Genomic DNA, 10,533 nt, shown 5'->3' on the forward strand with positions numbered 1-10,533 from the left:
GGGGTGGGAACCGGGTGGAGGGGAGCTATGGGGGAAAAAAAGAAGAACAACTGTAATAATCTGAACAATAAAGATTTAATTTAAAAAAAAAGAACATATGAAGTGCTTGAACAATGTTTGTTGAAACAATGAGCAAAGGCAAACTGTACGTGTTTGACATTTGAAGGAGACATTGCTTAGTTCCTGAAACACCATGAAGTTGCCCTCAGAATGACTCTTCTAAAGGTCAAACATATTGACACCAATTTCTGAGTTCCAGCAACTGGGACTGAACTCCCCTAATTCTGATAAACTGTATTTCCCCAGCTTCCTCATTTTATAGCATCTTCTCTGGAAAACCAAATGCAAACAAAACAAAACAAAAAACTACAAGGTGATAAGAGTAGGTTTTAAATAAAAGTTAGCAGAAGGCTAGAATCTCTTTGAATATTAGGATGCTAATTGTACTCTTCTTATTGGACAATTTGACCCAAAATAAGTCTTTTAAATTGCAATGGTTCCACATTTGAGGTCTTGGAACATCTAGATATTACTAACAACCTCCAAATTGGTATATCCATATGTGTATCTGTAAATTCTTACATAGATACTGCCTGCTTTATGCAAAGTACTGTCCCAGGGCCTATGGGTTACCAAACTCCTACTGTCAAAAGCTTTGCCCTTTAGTTGTCTGGTCTGTGCACCTAATTCCATGGCTTCAGCACTTAACCTAATTCCCTGTCAATCTCTAGCTTCCATCTGTCTCATCAACTCGAGACACATATTTCTAACACCCAGTGGGGCTTGCCCACCTGAATGTCATGTGGGCATCTTAAACTCAGGACATCACCTGTCCTCCCAAACCCGTTACCTACTGTGGTTAATGGAACCCTCATTTCCTCAGCTTGTGCAGGCCAATGATTTCTAAGTCATTCTTAGCTTCTTCCTTTCTCCCATCATTTCCCATAAATCAATGATGAAGTCTTGTTGACGCAATCTCTCAATTCTTCCTTCAACTCATTCTTGTCTCCTTTTTCTTTTCATTTCTTTTTTTCAGTAAATCCCAAAATGTTTATTCTAAAATGAATTCCATGTGGCTTAAAGATTTACATTTTTAAAATGAAAGCCTAGAAATCAAAGAAGAAAACATGGATATTTGTATAACCTTGGGATGGGAAAGGTTTCTAAATATCAGAAGAAAAGGGCAGAGCCCTGACTGGTTTGGCTCAGTGGATAGAGTGTCGGCCTTCGGACTGAAGGGTCCCAGGTTCAATTCCAGTCAAGGGCATGTACCTTGTTTGGGGGCACATCCCCAATGTGGGGTGTGCAGGAGGCAGCTGATTGATGTTTCTCTCTCATCATTGATGTTTCTAACTCTCTATCCCTCTCCCTTCCTTTCTGTAAAAAATCAATAAAATATATTTAAAAAAGAAAAGGGTAGAAATCATGAACAAAATGACAGCTTTAGCTGACCAGGTATCACTTGAAAGCCTTGTGGCTTCAGGACTAACAGTGACAGTTTATCAATCTCATCGCTTTTCAGATGAAACAAAAGCTGTCACCTGGCAATTTTCAAAAGGACCCTTGATTTGAAAACAGGATTATCTAAAGGTGTCCTGGAATAATTGGGTCTCAGCTCAACTCTTTAAAATCTAACCATTCTCTCGTGCCCTCCAGCTAACCCAGGATAAAGCTATTCTCGGGTGTTGCACATACTCACTTCCCTTTAGTTGACTTATTTCTATTCTTTAAACCTGCACTGTTTGTTGCAGCTGCTTTGGAAAACAGTCTGGCAGTTTCTCAAAAGCTTAATTATAGAGTTATTATCAACGTGGCCCAGCAATTCCACTCCCAGGTATATACCTTGTTCTCTTCATTAGATATTTCCTTTGCAGACCTATCAGAATCTTTGTTCTCCATAATAGGAAATTGCTGGTTATTGGTTTGTTTGCTCTTTCTTTGTTGAATTAATCCATCACTGTCATCAGTAGCAGCAGCATTAACTGTTTTCTGTTACTTGCATTTCACTAGATTTGTGCTTTCTTTTTTTTCTTCTTCAACCTTCAGTCATCTCCACCAGGCTCAGACCAGTGGTTCTCACCCAGCACCAAGTCCTGCTCCTGGCCGCCCATTTGCGAAGCTCCCATGCCCAGGGTGTGGGATGGGGCGCTGTTCCCCTTTTCACGATCAAGACCTCACCACTTCTCCCCTAGATTACTGAAATGACCTTCCTGTGATTTCTTTGCCTCCAGTCCCTCTTCAGGATAACTCTGCTCTCAGACTGCTGCCAGAAATGTCTTTCTAAAGCCAAAACCTAATATTGTTCCTCCTTTACTTAAAGCCCTTCAACAAATCCCTTCTATCATAAAGTCCAAAGACCATAGCAAGGTCTACAAAGCTCAGGGTGACTTACCTTTTACCTCCCTTATCTTTTCAACCTCCTCTGTGACATTCTCCCTACAGACCTTAACTCTACCATTCCCTCAGCACACCATGCTGGCTCTTTCGTCAGGGACCTTCCAGACGCTGGAAATTTCAGCCTAGAAAAGTCCTGTTTGTCCCCAAGCTGCACTGAAATGCCACCTCTTTTGTGAAGCCATTACCTCTGGGCACTCCTTACATACTTCTATTATAGCACCTCTCACACGATACTTATTTTTTAAATATATTTTTTATTGATTTCAGAGAGGAAAGGAGAGGGAGAGAGAGATAGAAACATCAATGATGAGAGAGAATCATTGATTGGCTGCCTCCTGCACACCCTACACTGGGAATTGAGCCCGAAACCCGGCCATGTGCCCTGACTGGGAATCTAACTGTGACCTCCTGGTTCATAGGTCAATCCTCAACCACTGATCCACACCAGCTGGGCTATACTCATTTTTCATATGCCTCCTTCCCTACTGGATTGAGCTCCTAGAATGTAGAGACCACATATCAGTCTGTTTTGTATCTTGGCTTTTGACCCAGTGCTGGGTGCATCTCCAGTTTGCCATACATGTTCAATGAGTGACTGAGCAAATAATTGAATGAATGAATAATTTACCGTGCCCCAGCCGGTTTGGCTCAGAGGATAGAGCTTTGGCCTGCAGACTAAAGGGTTCCGGGTTCAATTCTGGTCAAGGGCACATACCCAGGTTGCAGGCTCAACCCCTAGTAGGGGGCGTGCAGGAGGCAGCAGATCAATGATTCTCTCTCATTGATGTTTCTATCTCTCTCTCCCTCTCCCTTCCTCTCTGAAATCAATAAAAATATTTTTAAAATATTTTAAAAATAAAAATAAATAAATAATTGACCGTGATATGAGTCAGAATAAGAGCAGTAAGAAAGGTGAAACTGAACGGCTGCTTTAGGATGTTCAGAGGACTGAGTCATATTTATTGGGGACACCAAAAAAGACTGTGCAGAGAGGGGCGTTGGGGGCTGGGTGAAAAGGCGAAAGGACTAAGGAGTACAAACTGTATTTATAAGATAGTCACAGGATGTAAAGTACAGCACAAGGAATATAGTCAATAATATCGTAATAACTATGCATGGGGCCAGGTGGGTACTTGAAACATTGGGGGAACCCCTCTGTAAGGTGGTCTAACCATGAATGTCTAGCCACTCTGCTGTACATCTGAAATGAATAAAGAATAATATTGAATATAAACTGAAAAAAGAAATACATGCAAAAAAAAAAAAAAAAAGACTGCATAATTGATTGCAATCTTTCAACTGAATCCTGTATATTTGTTTGTGCCTTAATGCAAGATTCCCTGAAATCCAGGCATGGCCCACTCCTTTTCCAACTTCTACCTCAAAATGAAATTAGCTTTACCTTCCATCTCTGGTATCACATTAGATCTTTAATTTGTTTTAGCTTTGCCTATAGTCATTTAGTTTCTTATAATAATTTATCTACTTATAAAAGATCTCTTCTTCTTTTAAAAAAGGATTTAAGTGGCGGCCTTAGAACTGATCATGTGTTCCTACTCTTGCTTCTTATATAGAAGGACTCAATACACATTTGTTGGATGAAGTACAGGATTGCTCAGGCCCCAGTGGGAGTTTGAGTTGCTTGGCGAGCACTCATCTCCCTCGAGGACTCCTAGGTACTTGGCCAAAGCGCTCTCCCTACCCTGTGTGTTTGACTGCATTTCTTTCTTTTTTAAAAAAATATTTTTATTGATTTCAGAGAGGAAGGGAGAGGGAGAGAGAGAATCATTGATCAGCTGACTCCTGCACGACCCCTACTGAGGATCAAATCTGCAACCTGGGCATGTGCCCTTGACCAGAATCGAACCCGGGACTCTCCAGTCTGCAGGCCGATGCTCTATCCACTGAGCCAAACTGTGTGGGGCTGAATTTCTTTCCATTTTCAATTCATTGGGGTTGTACCTTGTTGCACACGGATCTTTTGAACTTAGAACACCGAAGGCCTGTGTTATCTTCACAGCTCAGCACCCGTGGTGCCGATATGCCCCAAAGTGGTTAATGTTTACCGTCTCAACCACTGGCTGAATGTCCTTAAGTCTGAACGAATAAACAAGCACACATCAATAGATGGCTCGGGTCTATTTAACGACAGGCGCTCTGTTTCTGTAACTGGTGTCCTCTCAGGCACATGTTCGCCTCCTTCCCAAAAAGAGAAGAGGGTTCACAGCACAGAAAAATCCAGCCCAAAGGCAGTTCCTGAGGGGCCCAATCAGAGAGCAAAGTCCATCCCCCTCTGGAACTTTCCTGAGAGCCTCTTGTGTACAGGACCCTGCACGGAACGTGGAACCCAATCTCTGGGTTCCCTGGTCTGGGCTTGACTTACCAGGCAATAATGGGATGTCTGTGTTTTCTGCAGGGTAAAGTGTTGCCTTCTAGCAGAATTATCCTTTTATCTATTGTCTTCTCCCTCCATCATAGACAGCGATGCTCACTGCCCTTCTCTCTTCCTAATAGGTCCCCACACTTCCGAGCCATATGCAAAGGGCCGGACTTTCTCCATCCAGGCATGGACCTCGGGGTTTAAGCCCGTCGGTGTGTCCTATCCCACTGAGTCCAGTGACTGCTATAGGGATGGCCCACGACCTAAAACGATCCAATCAGAGTGACCTCAGGAGTCTGCAGGGCATGTAGGGACTCGGACTCTTCTCAGCCTGGCCAGTGGTGCGTCTTAGTTCTGCTGCTGCCATAGTGGGAAGCCGGAAGCTGCCAGGAGCAAGGAGGGGTTGCATCACGTGGTGACAAAAGAATGAATCCACCAAGGAAGCAGAGCCGAGACCTGGAAACCTGTAGTTTGAGTCCTGGATCACATGGTGCCTGATCCCTCATGAGCCAATACATTCTCTTTATTGCTTAAGCTAGTTTGCAGTTGTTTTTTTATTTCACTTGGAACATTAAACTTTCTAGTTGGTACACCTTAGATTATAAACTATGTGACAGAAGATACTGTGTCTATCTTGATCACTACAGCACCCACCCCCTGGCACATTAGTAGGCACACAATAAATGAGTGTTGAGTGAATATACATCACCCGGAAGGCGCACGTTCTTTAAATCCCCTTTACCAACGTGACTGCAAGGAGCCTGGTGTTCTACAGGGAAGTGATGTGGCTCTAGAGGCCAGGATCTCACCCCAACTCAAGGCTTCTGCTAACCACCAGGAAGTCTCCCTCAAAATAGGTGGCGTCTCTGAGAAGGCCCCAAAGTAGCAGCCCCCCCACTTTCCTGGGAATCTTGAACTGAATTAGAAGTAAGATAGCAGTAAGCTAGATGAGGACCAAAAAGATCCTTTATTACTAATAAAGCTTTTATTACTTATAAAAATAACCTTTATGACTAATAAAGCTGAGATGAGAGGACGTGGCTTATAGTATCAAGCTAATGAGCGTCTCAGTACCCAGCCTCAGAATTAGACGGACTTGGCCAGAATGGGCCTCCCCTTCTCACCCCGAGGCAGCAGTGTTGACTCCCAAGAAGAAAGAGAAGATGGTGGGAGGTACAGTTTCTCCTTCCAAACTCATCAGTCACATTAAACCACTTCCTCCCACAGAAGAACGAGGGGGAGGAGAGAAGGCAGGAGTGGTGTGCTAATTGGGCTCTTTCACAAGGAAGGAAGCAGCCAGAGTCGGAAGATGAGGTCTCCCGAACACACATCAAGTGTGCTTTGGTCAGGTCAATTGATTCTGCTTTGTTTTCCATCTTAATGGCTTGTTTTTCAAAGAGTGGAATTTGCTGTCTAAAGTATTCTCCATGGAATCACTGACACACCACAGTAACATCGAGCTCCTGAAGGGGTTAGAAACCCTTTAAAATCATGCGAAATTCAAAGGAAGAAACAAGGATTCACGCTACACTTACACAACCAGGGGCAATAACCCTGGTGCTGGCTCATCACTCACCGTGCCCATCAAAGGCATTTCAAGAGCACTGAAGTCTCACACCTGTCCCTTTCTTTCTGGATGATCTCAGAGCCACACTGCACCCATTTAGTCACCAGGAGAGCACAGCCAGTTTAACTCCTTGGTGGCACAGGGACAGGGGAAATGGCACTTCACGGCAAATTCCAGGAAATGTAGGGCCACACTAGACAGGAAGTGTGTGACCAGGTTCCCAATTTCCCCAACGTCAAGGCTGGGGCTGAGAGCATTTTTCAAAACAAATGGTTAGTGGAGCAATGTGACGGTCTGCCACATGCTTTTGGTTTTATTTACCTGGAACCTTTCTCCTGCTTCAGGTTTTTGAATGTGTTTGTTTTCAAGGTAAACATTGACCATCCAGGCTTTAAGAGGCTTTCCCAAAAAACCATTGTTTTGTAAATGTGACGTTTGGTGGGTAATGAATGACCAGATCAACTGGGAAATAATAACCCCACCCCCCAAATTAGCCAACAACACATTTAAAATTCAGTGGGTTTTTACTGGAAACTGTGGTGTTGGCTATTTTTTTAAAAAAATATATATTTTTATTGATTTCAGAGAGAAAGGGTGAAGGAGAGAGCAATAGAAACATCAATGATGAGAGAGAATCATTGATTGGCTGCCTCCTGCATGCCCCACACTGGGGATCAAGCCCGCAACTTGAGCACATGCGCTGACCGGGAATCAAACCGTAACCTCCTGGTTCATAGCTCGACCCTCAACCACTGATCCACAGCAGCTGGACTGTTGGCTGTTTCATGTGACTCTAAGCACAGTGTGAACCAGCATGCCTCGAGCCCAGCATGGATCTCCTCTGGTCTGGCCGCTAAGACAGAGCCTTGAGCTTTGATCTTACCCTGAGCAGCTCCCTGGTGGACTTTTTGCTGGAAGCCACTAGACTTGGCTGGCCAGTCCTGGGAAAGATCCCAAGCTGACGATGGAAACCCACAGCACAGCAGATGGAGACAATGTGTTCCCATCCCGCTCTCTGCAAATGCAAAGCTATTTTCTCATCTATTACCTGCCCCTATTTTTACCATCAGGAGCTCTCCGCGCCACTTGGGCTGTCAATAATTGGCAGTGAGTTTTGCAATGAACAACTGCTCAGAATCAATTCCGTGGAACTGCACAGGAAACACATCCAAAAACAGCAGATCTGGGGATTGCTCAGCTGCTTACCTGTCCTCCAATCCTTTTCTTGCCCTAACGTCATCGGCTGGAAGAACCTGAAACCTGAGCCACGTCCTCAAATGCCAGTTCTGAGCACATGGTAGATATTTGCGAAATTCTCTGATTGATTGATGATTGACTGATGTGTACCTAGAGGGAGGGAATGAGCAGTCCGTGAGGAGTTGCTGTGTAATTCGCAATGAGGAGCGGGTTTTCCTGCTGACTCATAACTCTCCTTTCTAATTTCAGAACAAAGTCCCCAGGGAGAGATTTGGGTAAGAAACTTGGCCTCAGGGAAAAGCCGCTAAAGTCTTCTCTAAGGGAAGCAAATAGGGAACTGGCTATTAGGAGGGCACATCTCAGTCTTTGCTGGTGTACCTTGCTCATCCACAGCACCAACCAGGGGCCCTCTGTGAAGCTGAATTCCCCCTCCTCCAAGCCAAGTGGAGACATAACCCAAGGCTCCTGCTCACACGCAGCACGGAAGGAGCCAGTCGGTCCTCTCACCACGACCTCTCAGTGACATTCTCCAATACTGAAGACCGTGGGGCCTCCAGTCACGTGAGCACCAGGAGGTACAGTAGGTCCTCCGGTTACGTCGGAGATCCGTTCCTATGACGGCGCGATGTAACACGATTTTCGCCGTAAGTCGGAACCCACCTACATAAGCACCTACGTCACTCACATGGAGCACAGACACAGCAGTAATGAAGTGAAACAGTAAAAAAAAAAATTTAAAAGAAAGATAACAATGCCTGACCTTTACTTGTGGTAAATAAACAATAAAAAACATAAAGCACGTATGTACATACGTCAAAATAACGGAACTTTTTTCTTATAAATAAATGGGAGATGGCAACGTAACCACAAAACAACATACATCGAGTGCGATGTAACCCGAGGACTGTCTTTATTTACTTAGAGACATTCTGTCACTGGGGCAGCCTCGAGTGGATGTTTTCTTTTCCGTCGTTCCTCACTATCCTGATCTGGTGCGTTTGGGGCAAGAAACCCTCCAAGGGCAGCAACCTTGGAGGAGGTGCTTGTTCATGCAAGAGGGGGGCGGCGGGGGGGCAGCCGGCTGCAGCCTAGAGCTGCTCAAGCTCCCGGGAGCCCCAGCCTGCTCAGGCAGAGGGTCACAGGCCTGCCTTTGCCTCAGGATTCCACATGGTGCTTCTTTAAATCAGCCTTAGCCGAGCAGCTCTCACGGGGCCTAGTGTTCGCAGCAGAGACCGAGATAACAGAACCAGGGCGATGCCACCCCTGCTTGTATACTGACCTGAGGGTCAATAACCATCCCCTGGGCTGGAGGGCAACTTGGGTTCTGTTTCCTCTGTGCAAACTGCCAGGATGCTCCGCCTGGAAGAGGTAGACCCGTTGGTCAGCTGTGGGGAAAAACAGCCAGAGTTGCTATTTACACCCTGAAGTGCAAGCTGGGTAAAAATAGTGCTAGCAGCTTGGTCCAGCTTCAAACCCCACTGCAGAAAGAGGTTATTTTTGGAAGAGAAGATTTTCCTCCCCACCCACAGATCTGAAAATGGTCACCTCCCCGGAGGAGGAGAGGGGAGACACTCCCACGCAAAGGCCACAGCTATCCCCTTCTCCACACCCCTGCCCAGACTGGAAATGCCTTCCCCTGACAGCCAGGCCAGGCCCCAGCACAGACCTGCAGGTGGCCTAGTTCAAGGTACAGTGGGAATTGATGAACTCTGACCACAGCGAGAGGAGGCAGATGTCCGAGCCTGGATGCTGCCACCGTCCTGTTTATTATTACTGTTAAGCTATTTGTTTGCCTTTCAAAACAGGAAGGAAAAAATTGCCAAGTGAGTACATGAGACCCCAAAACAACAGCTTAGCTGATCTACTGCTTGAGAGCCTGGAAATTAGTTTGGCTATAAATCAATATGGCTATCACATGATGAACAAAATTCCCATAAGCCTGGTCCAGTTCCAGTTCTGTATCTGGGGCCTCCTGACAGCTGGGGCCTGAAACTCTTACCTCGTGGACTTGGTGTCAGGGTCCTGGGATCTCTTTCAGGTTCCGGAAGTGACCCAGGCAACAATCGGTTGCAGGACAGCCACTGCTTTCTTTTCAGTGAAAAGGTATTTTTAGATACATGTAAGTATGTCGATGATAATACTTGTGCAACTCTAGAGAGACATAGGCATGTAGATAGTTGCTGGGATATGTGAAAAACAGTGGAGAAAAAAACACCAGATTAATAGTGTTATTAAATGGCTCTATGGTCTGCAAGTGCCCAGGCACCCAGAGCTAAGCCCAGTATTTTCAGAAAGGAAGAGGGAAATACCCGAAATCCTACCTCCACCTGAACCTCCTTCTTCAAAGATCCAGGAACCAAAACGGATCTTCTCCTTTGAGGAAACATACCTAGGCGCAGCTAACCACCTAACAAACAAGGGGAGAAGATGGCAACGTATCACTCCCCAACTTCTCAGCACCTGCCAGCAACACAGGCAGAGACCTCATCCCCCTGACGTGGCTGTGAGCACTGGAGTAGCGACAAGAGGGAGGGGCCGCTGGGTGGAGGTGGAAGAGACGGGAAAGACTGGACAGACCTTGGGCCTGGCTTTTCCTCTGGCCTCTCAGACAGGCCTAGGTTTTAGTCTTATCTTTGCAACCTCCTAGCGGTGTGACTCAGTCACATGACCTTGTAAAATCTCACTTTAACCTTGGAGAGGAGAGGTGATAACACCGCCTGGGGGTGGTGAGGATCGGAGGTAGCAGCATATGCAGAGCATGTGTTCAGTGCCCGGTACAGAGGAAGGGATGCTGTGAGCCCAGCGTCCAGGAGCAGTGCTGTTTTTCCTCCGGCACGTCATGGACCACGGGCCGGTCTCTGCAATCTATCCTGCTTCTAGCTGCCAGATGACGGCAAGTCGACCAGATGACTAAAGTCTTAGTCCGTGAGAAATGCATGGCATTTACAGGAAGGTACTGAAAACTTCCTCCCACGTTATTAGGCCTTGCTGC

This window comes from Myotis brandtii, unplaced genomic scaffold (genome assembly GCF_000412655.1).
Source record: "Myotis brandtii unplaced genomic scaffold, ASM41265v1 scaffold120, whole genome shotgun sequence".
In the NCBI taxonomy this organism is placed as follows: Eukaryota; Metazoa; Chordata; class Mammalia; order Chiroptera; family Vespertilionidae; genus Myotis; species Myotis brandtii.